At 32.6% G+C, this 13,732-nt stretch overlaps 1 protein-coding gene across 1 annotated transcript in view; it reads left to right on the top strand.

Moving 5' to 3' along the window:
- Positions 1-13,732, top strand: part of LOC107189994 — a 71,628-nt gene that overhangs the window by 24,078 nt on the left and 33,818 nt on the right. The gene's annotated exons all lie outside the window — the stretch shown is intronic.

The following is a 13,732-nucleotide window of genomic DNA, read 5'->3' as shown; positions in this document are numbered from 1 at the left end:
GTTAGTATGCTCTGACAATTTACCATGGCTAAATACACAATTCAAGAACGTTTATTTATGCAGTTGGCCTTATTAAGAGGCAGTATAAGCTTGGCCCTAATCTTTTTGGACACTCTTGTATAAGTTTGTTTGGTCACACTGGCCGTTTTGGCCCTCTGGTGGTAAGATGGATAACTACTGACAGTAGGTCCTTCAAAGTATGTAAACGGTTTTCCAATAAGAATGATATGATTTTGAAATGTGGCAACCATGTTTAAAATGTTATAACTGTCACTAGTTGTCTTTTGTGGTTAGTATACTCTGACAATTTATCGTGGCTAAATACAGGCTTCAAGAACGTTTGGTTATTATCAAAACATTTTATGACAATAGACGTTCTTTTGTGAATTCAACAAAAATTTGGAAGGGATTTTCTCTTAACGATGCGGAAACACCATCAAGACGTCGAAATGCAAGAAATGTGAAGAACATTGCTGCTGTAAGAGATAGTGTTGCCGAGGTCCCAAATTTGTCGATTCCTCGTCGTGCTAAAAAATTAAGGCTTAGAAACACCTTAGATAACTTAGCATATTATGCGAAAAGACTTGGGTTTACACTCGTATAAGATTGTGTTGAATATTTTAATAAAATTGTAATAAACTGTACTTCAAAATAATATAAAAAATTTGGTTGTATCTATAATATTTTTTATTTTATTTCATTGTAAAATCATATCGTTCTTATTGGAAAACCCTTTAGATAGGTAGTTGTTTGTATACAGTTGAAATACCGCAAAGACACAGTAGCTTCTAACGGCTTTAAAAATGAATCAGAAACCTGTGACTTTAATTGAAAGAACAATGCGAGTTTCGATCAACGAAATTTGTTAGTTCGCGTGTGCAACACCCCAAAGGAAAAACTTTATTGACGGTGAAAATATAATCAATTGTGATCACCCGTTAAATTGGGGAAGACGAAATGAAGATGACAATAATGATGTTATTAAAATCATTGCGTTTTGTCTTCAGACATCAAATATGAAAGTTGGTCCATGTAAAATTAGTTGTGAACTATTTTTAATAAACCATTTAAAGATATCTTAAAAGCTGGACGAATTATTGGTATGACTTATAACTTAGGCAAATTTGCGATTCGATTTCCTAAAAATCATCAATTTTATGTCCAACTTCCAGATAGCACATGACGCCTTAAAGACGTCTATTTTACGGCTATTTTAGATAAAGGCGTCTTTAAGCCGTCTTCAAGGCGTCATCTGCTATCTGGGGTAGGAATGATCAAATTCTAAAAAGAATTTTTATATGGTTTATTATATTATTTTTGCTAATTTTTTACGTCTGTAACCAATCTTATATTCTTAACTTATCGTATATTTTTCTACACTAAGTTTTTTTACACGCATTCTTCTGGAATGTATCTGTTGTGTGAAAGCAGAATTGGGTGTATCGTGAAAAAGTTTCAGAAAGTTTACTCAGGTCTCCTTTTTACTTCGTACCTATTAGAACCATTCCTAAGAGGGTAAGTAAATTTTTGTTTGCTTCCAGTTTCGAAAGATTAATCAATATACAGGGTGACCCATCTAATGTGAGCACCTTTGATGTCTCACTTGTTTCTGAAGATAAACAAAAGTGTGAAAGGAAAATATTCGGTTCAAAGGCGCAAATGCTATGTCCAGCAAAAGATTTATCTCAAGGTGATAGATACTTTTCGAAATTTCATGTCATCGATGTTTTTTTTTTAAAATAAGGCTGCATATTTTTACCATCACGGCGTAGTAGTTGACATTACACGTTAGTCGTGATAAAAGCCAATGCAAGAAATTTTGGTTTGAGCCTTATATTCTGTTTTTTTAATATTATTATTATTAAAACAAAAGATAAAGAGTTTATTTCTACCTTTAAGCAATCTAAAGTTTTTAACTACTAGCGTAGTAATTGTAAATGTTTAACTTGACGTGAGAACTTTAAATGTTTCGTTAAACAGATCGACATTTATTTGTCCGAATGTTCCATGAAATTCCGTTATAAAGAAAAAGCTTAATCAGTGAAATGATTCCATTAGTAAAGAAACGTTTTTAATAACGCAAATTAACGTGTCGTACCTTTATACAGACATTCATTAATAGAATATGAATTATCGTTTACATCAAATTTCGCTAATATGTGTTATAGGGGTTAACGACGGAGTTGAATGGGAGCTTTGTAGTTAAAATTCTGTCTCTGGCTTGTAAACTTACGGCAGAAATATTCATGAAGAATGATAAAACAATGCTTGATAAGTGTTATGCCCCTTGGTCATGCAACATCGGTTACACTTTATTATTCAAAGCGGTTGTGACAATATTTTACTTTTTCGATAATACATACTTGAGGGGTTCCAATTATCTCTGAAATTTTACTTCCTTATTAATCAGTTTTAACGGCAGTGAACTAAACGTGACACAATTGTTAATGAGACAAATTATTTGAAGAAATCAAATTTTCCGTGATAACGAATACATGCATAGCATACTCGTTATTATTAACAAGTAATTTATTAGCAAATTTCAAACGAAATGTAAATGAAATAAAAGTAATAAAACAGCGTTACATTTGAAAATATGTAACGCATTAATGTACATTTTTATAAAATTAATGTAAAACTAGTAAAAATATCAAACTCAACGATTCCATAAATTTAATTATTAAAGACACAATTAATTTAGAATAGCTTGTAGCGTATGTGAGAACAAAAATTTTTAATTTGCGTTGTGAAGAATGTAAGTACATGAATAATTAAAAATGTTGTTAGTATTACAGCTTTCATTAATCTGAACGTAATACTACCCCTAAAAGGAAGTGTTTTGTGAAACGGGTTAACATAATCTGAAGCAGGAATTATTAGTATACAATTTAAAAAAATAAAATCTTGATGTTCGTAGTATATTAAAGGAATAGACCACAGCACGCATTAACGGAATGATAAATAATCTTTTTTCTTCACTAAAACTTGGATAAAATAATGTTCGTCTACTGTGGAAATTATAAATTTTTTGATACGTACTATGATAAAGTATTAAAATATTTTTAAATTATTGAACAAAAGGAATCATAATAGAAATTCTTAGAAACTCACTCAAAGTATCTTGTGATGTATAAGGTATTTAGTTCCATGTGAACATTTTATTTAAATGCAGATAATATTTTCATTCTTGTTACTTCATTACTAGTGAAAACATTTTTTACATCTAATAAGCGATTTATTTTTACTATACACGTTTAGTTTGGTCGATCACATATTTATTGTCAACGATAACAAAATTAATAAGGCATTTATCGAAAGTAACAGAGAACTGAAAGTCTTCTGCAATATTTCAGTTGTCACTTTTGGTAATTGATTTATTGCTGAAAAACTGTTTTAAGTGTATTCCTTGCCGTAAGTATTACATTACTAGTTTCTTGATGATTCAATCTTTTAAAGTACTTCCAAACGAAAACGATTTTGCAGTTTCTTGAAAATACAATATTCGATTCATTTGAGGCGCTTTCTTCACTTTCATGTATTTGTACATCTTATTTTCGCTTCTTTAATCCAAGATTTTCTGAGCTATGTTTCTCTACAAATTGTTTATAACATGTATAAAAATAAAATGTAACTTGTTAATATGCACTTACCATTTTCTTTTGCTTTTGTATTCAGAAATTTATCCATTGTAAACGAAGAAAATATAATAAAAGAAAATATTTAACAAAGGTAATAAATTAGAGAAAAAATATTCAACATACAAACAACAAATCACTCAACTAATTAACAATGCGTAAAATTCAGGTGCAGGCAAAGACGGTTATAAAATATTTCCGCAAGACTAAGAATAGTATGAAATAAATTAAATTCATTGCTCGTAATAATTGAAATTATAAAATTCGCAGTACAGACTCCTCCCGATTAACGTCTGACTCGTCCTACACGATTATTGTCCAGGCGTTATCCCCACCACTTGGGGGGGGGGGGCGTAGATCCTTTGAAGCGTATAATTTGTTGCCCCTCTGTTTTTGTTGAAAACGAATTTACGAAGGTCTGATACATTTCTCCTTATAAGATTATTGTCTCGACGCAGACCTGAGTCCAGGACAATAATCGAGAGTAGTCTGTAGTAGGTATTACATACTTCCACTATGGATAGGAAAACTAAACTATTGATATTTTCGATAATGAGGACCATCGATAACTATCGATAGTACCATCGGTAGTTCTCCACCACTATTAATGTCTTATATCTGCAAGACACTGAATAGCAGTAACAAGAATCTTATTATTATTTTACACAAATTTATATGTTGTCAATCGGTTGTCATTAATTGTTAGTTTTACATCCTGTAAATGGAAATATTACCGAACTACTAGATCAGACCTACCAGATTAGAGCTACTTTCCAAAGTTGTCGCGTGTATCGAAGAGCTTTCGGTCATATAGCTTATCCACGCCGGGTGATCTACCGTTGTGTATGTTAATGAAAGCCAAGATAGAAAATTTCGTATACCATAATTCTCACGGAACAGCCGAAACCGCGATGGTGGACGGAAGCAACAAGACGAAGAAAGACATTTATAATCGGACCAGAAGATAGTGCCTCCAGATTTCGAACCTCTTTTTACGTGATTTACGCCGAGATAATGCCGGCTATTTCGCATTACCATATACGCCTCTCTTGGCAATCGTTTTTCTCCGCGCCCAGGCGTCCCTTTCGCGGCCACTTTTCTGCAGGTACTACTGCAGAACTTTTCAGGTCCTCTCTATACACCGTTTCCGCGCCCAAACGACGACGACCAGGGCCGTACCTGGGTTGTTGGTCGCCCGGGTGCAAAAACAGTATCGCCGCCCTTATGTACTTAATATTATTTAATTAAGAATTTGATATGCAGTGTTAACTTTTCAGTGTGTACATAGATTTTAACACGTATAATTCAAAAGCAATATTTTCTAATTTTTATTTTCATAAAATGAAACAATGATTCTTAAAAAAGCAACGGTTTTATTTAATGTGAATATTTTATTCCACATATAAGCACAAGACTAACGTATAATCTTTGTAATACAGACGTCTCTCGATTTACGCGGAATGTTCGTTCCATTTGGTTTTTTTTAAAATAAATATTTTCATAACTTATACTGCCTTTTTTCTTGAGAATTTTTTTTTCGTACAGGCATACTCCATTTAAACGATTTTTATCCGTATAAAGAAGAACTACATGGAGCGAACGCTCCGCGTAAATTGAGGGACGGGTGTAATGATGTTATGGCTGATAAATAACAACCATTAATTACCTACGCGAATTTAATCGAATAAATATGGCTAAATATCATTTGCTATCTTGGGCTGCCCATAAAGATAGTTCATTCTTGCCCAGATAGCACATGATGCCTTGAAGATGTCCATTTTACGGCTATTTTAGGTCTAAGTCGTCTTTAAGCCGTCTTCAAGGCGTCATGTGCTATCTGTGATATTATATACGAAAAGAAGATATGTATTGTTTTTACTTATTTTTAAAAAGTTTTTCTACTTTAATTGTTTCAACGTTGAAATAATTAATATTTCTATTTACGACATCTGCGACAAATGACACGTACAAAGTGGATTCGAAAACAACATATTATACGTATATGGTGTAAAATACGTACCCATCTCTGCGAGTAGTGTTACAAAGATTACATATAAAACTAATTTCATTGAATTCTGTTTGTCTAAAATTTTCATAATCATAAAAAAAGTTTTGATCATTATTCTTACAAGCCAAAATTTCACATATAATAAACGATCTGGGGCCGCTCAGACGATGGGGCAGCTTTTGCACCCCCGCCAGGAACGGCCCTGACGACGACGACGACGTTCTTTCTCTCGTCTCCAACGATTTCAAGGCATAACGGTGGCCGACCACCGTCTCTATTTCCCTTTGCTCCTTAACGTCTCTTTGACGAACATTTTTCGAGGACCCAGCCAGAAAAGGCCACGCGCTGCGTTGTTAGTTTTTTCCCCGAATTTTCTTCGTTTCGCCAGCAAGGTTTCCATGTTTCGAGGTCTTTAACTCTATCGTATAATTACTAAGCTACTTTAAGAGTGCTACAGTCCCATTTTCGGCGGCCTTCTATGGTAATATGTACGTTTGAAAATAGAGAAAAAATAATGTTGGATACGGGAAGTATGAATATTTGAGAAGTGAGCGTAAGATTTTTAAATAATTAGTTCGTCCTTTGATTCGACGTACTTATGTGCAACGGCTAACTATTTCAATAACGTTTGATATTAAGGGGAATTTGAAAGTAACTTTACTCGATCGATTCGGTACATTTTTGCAAAATTTGAAATGTCTGTATTTATACGATTACTGCATGAAATCTTGTTTTTTGACTTAAAACTTCCATTGGGCCTGAAGTATGTTCTCGTCATATTCTTACCGCAATTTTTATTCTAGATACTTGAAATCTGTCCTTTGATGTGTTTTTATTTTTTTCTTCTGTTTGTATTTATTCAATTATCTAAATAGGGCATCTCTGAGTGGTTGCACTATTTTGTAGTAGGATTTGTACAAAAACAGACTTTTGACAAAACCGGTTTTCGAATTTTTACAAAAAAAAAACAACAAAATGTAGGTAATTGAAATAGTGAAGAAGTATTTGTACATGTTTTAAAATTTTTCAGTTTATTTAATATTTATGGAACTACTAAAGAAAATACTAAGTACCATACTAATATAACTAGATAAATAAACTAAATAAAAAATATTAAAGTAACTAAAGTCCGTACAAAATATAAATTATAACTCTTTATTTCACTTAGTATCTTTCTTCAGAAAATATGATTTCATAAAACACAAAATGTCTACTCCACAATTATTTAACTTTGTTCTTATTTTAGATACAAAATTGCCTGAAATTGAAAATACTCTCTTACTGTCTACTGAACTTGGTTTCACCGTATTCAGGGCATGAAGTAATGAATCTAAATTTTTTGTTCTTTTAATGGTTAACTTAAATACTATAAATTCTGCTTTTAGTGTCTTCGTGCCGTGTCAAACGTTCGCCTGACTTATGAAGATTAGTTTACAGTATAGTTTTACTACAATATGCTTGTGTCAGAGGCGATTTCAAGTCAAAATAATAAGATTTGTAAAACTAAAAGAAATTAAAATTAAAAATTGGTTTTTTACATTTAAGACCCGGTTTTCCAATTTTACAAATTTATCCAAAAAACCGGGTTTTTAAAACCCGACAAGTAGTAAGTACATACGAGCCCTAGCCGGATTCTAAGCATATTATTATTTATTTATTGTAATATAAGTGGTACTACAAAGTACCGTCAGGACATAAAGGGACATTTAATTTTATTGTTAATTTTAATGTATGATAATCAATCTTCAAGAATAAGAAAATTCTTCTTTTGTTTATATAAACGTCATTATTATTCTTGATAGAATAAAATGCGGGAAATATCATTCGACTATGTAAACAGCCATCCTTTGAAGCAGAGTCGATTTCAGTATTTTTTAGATATTTCGACAGCTCGTAAAAGATGTTTACGGATATTGATTGGATGCACTAGAGCAGAATACAAAATTGTTCGGTTATTTTATTCTCGTAATATTGTGCCGTATAGCTTAAAAAATACGGGTTTGGGTGAAATACGTTCCTATTTCATCGAACTTTGATATAGAATTTTTAATAGAGAACGTAGAAACATTTAAAAAATGTAATAAAACCGATTGGTCTTTCCATACTGCGTGTGGAAATATTTTCTTTAACGGTTGAAAATTTTTACGAAAATCTGCTACCACTGTAACTGTTTTTCTTACTATTATTATTAATAGTAATAACAGAGCCCAGACAGCATATGACGTCTTAAAGACGCCTATTTTACGGGTATTTTAGGTCTAAGGCGTCTTTAAGCCGTCTTCAAGGCGTCATGTGCTATCTGGGTGGTGAAAACAGTTTAATACAAACAAAATATGTAAATTAAATAAACAGGCGAAAGTGTTAACAATAATACAGAACAGAGGTGTATCGAAAAACAGAAAATCTTAGGATAATCGAAATATCGATTTAAGAAGTACAAAGTATAATAATATGCAATTTCAATCATGCAATTTGAAAGGTTAATGGTCCAATTTTGAAAGAGTTGTTCTGTTTAAAGTGTGTACGAATACTTTTTTAAGAGTTGTTCACTTGGTCCAATTTTGAAAGAGTTGTTCTATTTTAAAGGGTGTTTGAATACTTTTTTGACCCACTGTATATTATTATCGTAATTGCCGCCACACTCATAGTCTAAAAAAACTTTTCAGTATTCAGTTGTTGAATTCTCTTGTACATTTCAGTGTCACGTGCGACTGGCCAAGTGTTTGTAAATTATTAATATCGTTTGCTTAATGGAAAGAGCTTAGGATCGAGTAAATTTAATTTAGTGCGTCATAGGTTAAAAGGAGCCACGACATTATTCGGGGCGTATCTTCTCGGAAACGTATTTTCTTCAGCGGAGCAATATAACATTAAAGGCGTCTGCATTCCCGGCCGTAATTACTGTCCATCAGGACGGTCTTTTGTCTACTGCTCCCCGGTTAGGTACACGTATATGGCCGTAATTCCTCAAAGGCTTTCGAACACTCGGTACCAGATTTCTTGTCCTCCATAACTGCTGCCGTTGACTTGGCAATAAGCCACCGTTACGCCTCAGATTAATTTCCGACGAAATTTCATTCGTGATCGATACCACCGCTTTCAAATATTTCATTTCACGCGATTTCTCTGCACGATTGATTTTGCTTCGTTACTTTTGCAAATTCAATATTCTCCGAAGTGTTTTATAGATAGCGCGTTTGATGAAAATTTTTAAAATAAAACAACTGAATGTTATTAGGGGAGTCCAAAAGTTTTTATGGGTTTTGCTTTATCTAGTAATAATTTCAAGTATAATTTAATGAAGTACATGGTGATTCTTTTATAACATATGTATTTGCAAGAGACATCTTTATTCTAATTAACAGATTTTTTTAACATTACTACTATTGAATTAGTGGATAATTAAATTGTATTACAGTGAACTCTAACTATATTGCCACTACACATATTGCTGCGCTAGGCACTTCCCCTTCACACATACTTTCGAGTACACAAATTCATTCTCCCACCACGTTCCGATCGCCACACAGTGGGCCTGATCGAAGAATTAACTGTTCACAACTGTTTTAACGTTATTTCAAGACTTAAGGACAATAATATATAGGTCGTTGAATTCGTCGTGACGTTAGCTATAATATTATTAAGTAAAAAATATATACTAACCATAAAGAAATCAAAGTGACCTTATTTTTTATTAAAAAACAATTTTTTTTTAATTCTTTATATTGGAATTTGTAGAACAGGAACTGCTGATTAATCTTTGTTGGAAACATTTTTTTGTCAGAGCATCGAAAATGCCTGAATATAATAGAAGCTGCATCAAAAATCGTGACATAAATAAAATCTACGTTAATTGTACAACTAAAATAAACCGAAACAATATAAGAGCCTCTAACTTTGGCACGTGATAATTGTGTAGAGTCCATTAACTTTCCGTCCATTTCTTCGAAAACGAAACTTTATATATAAGGACGTATTATATTATTTTAATTAATTTTGAATTGTTACAACCAACCCTTTTCCATTTGCACAACGACCCTTGGTATAGTCTGCATATGCAGAAGTTGCTTTCGAAAGTCGTATTCATAATCTATGTTAGTACTTTAATGACGTTCCTAGGATTACGTTGTATCCAACAATTATAAAGTCAGACACAAATGAACTCTTGAAAGCATTAATGGGGTAAATTAATTTTCGATGAATTTTTAGTTAACATCACAGGAATATAGCCCTTACTTCATTTTATTTTATGCATAAATGATGTAGGGTGGGTGACTAGACATGTCCATAAAGAGGACAAACAGGGCTATATCCCCATTTTTTTCAAAAGTTTAAATAGTTCCCCGGCATAAAAACAGTGTATTTATTTAAAACAATTACAAAATAAATGGTTAAAATATATTTCCTTTTAACCGAAATAATTTTTATTTGGTACTCTTATGTCTCCACTGTAAGTATCCACAAAGCTCAGTTTGATCAGTCTATTAGTTCAATAGTTATGATTTATTGAAAAAGGTTGATCCTAAATTTCAAACAGCTGTGAAATCAGCAGTTTAAAAAATTTTCAAAAATCCTCCGAGATATCTACGTCTCTACATAAAAACTATAATATATCCAAATTTGAACAATACCCGAAATGGTGCTCCAAAAAGTGTCCGATTTCGCATGGAATGACCGACCACTAACGCTTTCAAGGATTCAAATGTTAGCATACATATCCGATAATGAGGACCATAATAGCAACAATTTTCATTAAATTCCAGATTACTTGATAAACGAATATTCTGGGTTCGCCGAGACGAAGACATCGTTTCCGGAGTTCTAATTACAGATACACGAAGCGAACATAATTGTGGTTCATCTGCCTTCGAAACGCTAACCCACATAGTTTAGATTCGCAAACCTAACGAGGTATAATCCTTAGAGAGAGAGAGAGTCGAGCCAAGTATGAATCGAATGTCTGCTATTCAAGAAGCTAATTCAGATTTGTAAACTATACATCAGACCCAACATAAGCTCTCGTCCTGCAATCGGCGAAGCTAAAACGATTCCCGAAGCTTGTTCGAACCGACGACGCGCATAAATCCTAAACGCGATCAGTATGTGGTAACTCGAACATATACGGCAATATTAATTAATTTGCGACCTGTCAAATACAATTAAATTCGAAACTAACAATAGGTTAAATTTCATATGTATCGATACTAATATGAAACTGAAACGGTCGCGATTACCTTTATGCCCGCGTTAATATAATGCCTATAAACTGCAGGAATGAATTTGTACAGTTTCCATTGGATGACTGTCTAATTTTTTGGTGAAAAATCAGAGTTTTAATTTTTTGGTAGAAAATTAGAAAACATGGTAAACGACGATAAATTAATGTTATATGTACATAAACTCCTTACTTCATATTCGAGAAACGAAAAATATAACTGTAACTACCCTAATAGCAATTATTGTTGGCATTTTGATGGGCCTTTGTTGGAATATTGGTTGGCCAACAGTTAGAATTGTCACCCTTTTTTGCAACTGGGCCAACAATCATACCCAACGTAGGGCCCACGTTACTATACTATGAAGGGCCAACTGGAGGTTTCTTTCTGTAGGGCCAATTGTTGAGTATCTACAATAAACCAACAACAGGAAAGACAGTTGGCTATATTACACTTCCATAAAATCCTTTATAAATAGTTTTGAAGGGGCATAACACTGGAAATAATATTTATAACAATTACTTGTTATAATAACTAGATACATGTATAAATTGTATATATAAGTGTTTACCAGCAAAGTTACCTTTACAATTTATTATGTGCAATTTATACATGTAGCTAATTATTACAAATTATTATTATAAGTTATTTCCAATCTTCTGTTCCCTGACTCTATTTTCACAAAATTTCAAATGTCAAATGTGTTGCGCGACAGTAACTAATTGCGAGTATATTCATAAATGAGGCAACAAAAAAATCAATTTGAAATATAATAACAAGTTTTTGGTTCTAGCAATTTTTCTGACGTTTTTAAAACGTTATTTAAATATTGGCAAACTTTGGGTGGGCCAATGTTGTATTATCATTGTAAATTTCTTGTTAATTAAGCAACTATAATAATTGTAGGCTAAACATTGGATATTCGTTGGCAAATTGTCATAACTTTTTCGTTGTAGGTCCTGTTTTGGGAATTTGTAGGCAAAAACATTAACTATATCCCAACTAATTCCCAACTGTTGAATACTGTTAGCCAACCGTTAATGCTAATAGGGTATAGAACAATTAAATTGTTAATTATAGGTGCATTCTAAATGCAAGCTTTCTATACGTGTACATATATTAGGGTGGTTTTTGTCAAAATAGTTCCAATTAATAAAAAAATAATGTGTGTAATGTTTGAACTCGACCAGAGGAGGGGAAAAGGAACTCTTGGGCTCTTGAACATTTAAATAATTACTTAACTTAAAAATTAAACGTCAAATAATTACTTAAGCGCACACAAAGTCGATTTTATTCGATTATCCTCTAAGTTATTGATTATATCAAAACACGTGTCAGATAAAAGTTGTAGATAATTGCAAGGAGCATCTTTTATTTTAAAAAAATAAAAAAGCGTGGGAAAAGTTGTAAACAGTTTTCTTTTAATTTTGAAAATTGAAATGTGACTTGATCATTTTTTATCAATAAAGACTAAATAAGTGTGTACTTTGTATTTCGATTCTTAAAGGATTATTTTAAAAAAGTTTTTTAAATTCAGCATAAAAAAGCATATCCAATTGTTCATTATTATTAAATTTCATTTTTGGTTCTATCTTACTTTAGGTAATCACGGACAATCACTGATAATTTTAATACTGAAACAGGGACAGAATAGGCGATTGCGATTATGCAGAGTCTGTAGTGTTAATAAAAATTATACACATAAACACCCGCGATCTCACGGAAATCTTAGCTGATATGGAATATTCAACTTGATATTGCGCACAGTACATTTTCAAGAAACGAGGTGAAATTATTCGCTAATTATTAGGTTTAGAGCTATTAAAGGTCAATACTTTTTTTACTCAGAATTCAACACTCTTCAATAGTTTGGCAGAAAACATATATCATTCCGTTTATAATAATGAAATTGATTTTAAAATCTCCGAAACGCCTGTACCTATAAAAAAATTATATGCACTACATAATGTAGCTATTCCTACAAACCATGCAATTTTTGCATAAAAATTGTTTTCATACATTGCATACTTACGAAGTTATTGAAGGTGTGCAAGTTGCGTGGACCACCTTGTATATCTTAAACTATTTTTCAACATAAACCCTGTCGTCATTTAAGCATTTTTGAGGTCAGGAGAGGAGCTTGATGATCCCTCATTGAAGAACTCTCCGTCTCCGATAGATGATCTGTTCTTAAAATTAAAGAAACCTATTCAGCGGAAAACCCATGCAGACCGATGATGGCATCTAAAGTGTCACCGACTGGTTCGACGGACAGGCGGATAGCTCTTCAACAAAAGGATCATCAAGCTCTTCTCCCGATCCCAAATATCTTTAGATGTTACCGGTGATTATATTGAAAAATAGTTTCAGATATGTTTTCATTGTAAAAACAAGGATTTTGAGTTACAATAAATTGTTATCAGTAGGCTGCGGATTTTTATGCAAAATAACATTTTATAGTGATTCATATAGATAAGAATACAAATAGGAATTTTCTTCTTCTCTTAAATATCTTACTAAATTAAGAAGAACATAGAAACCTCGTTGCATCTCATGAAAATTTTGTCTTTTATTTTATTTCATAAAGCCCCATCAGCTATAAATGCATAAAATTCGCAGTCTAGTTATCAGTTTATGACAGAACGATTTATATTTCGAAAATGACCTCCCACTCTTCCTGCGAAAAAGAAAACGCGTTCCCGTGTTCAGATTTTATTCTTTTCCAGCGAAACTGTACCTTACCTTGAACTTACAGCAGGAAAAACCGAAGATTTATGACTGTCAGTAACCCTTGACAAGCTAAGGTCATCGATCGATTAACGGAAGCAGGGAAGAGGGGTTGCGAGCTGTCGTTCCACCTAATGGCAGCTCGA

The sequence above is a fragment of the Dufourea novaeangliae genome, unplaced genomic scaffold (assembly GCF_001272555.1).
Source record: "Dufourea novaeangliae isolate 0120121106 unplaced genomic scaffold, ASM127255v1 scaffold11, whole genome shotgun sequence".
NCBI lineage: Eukaryota > Metazoa > Arthropoda > Insecta > Hymenoptera > Halictidae > Dufourea > Dufourea novaeangliae.
The sequence above is the reverse complement of the archived record's forward strand: the minus strand, read 5'-3'. Positions and strand labels throughout refer to the sequence as shown.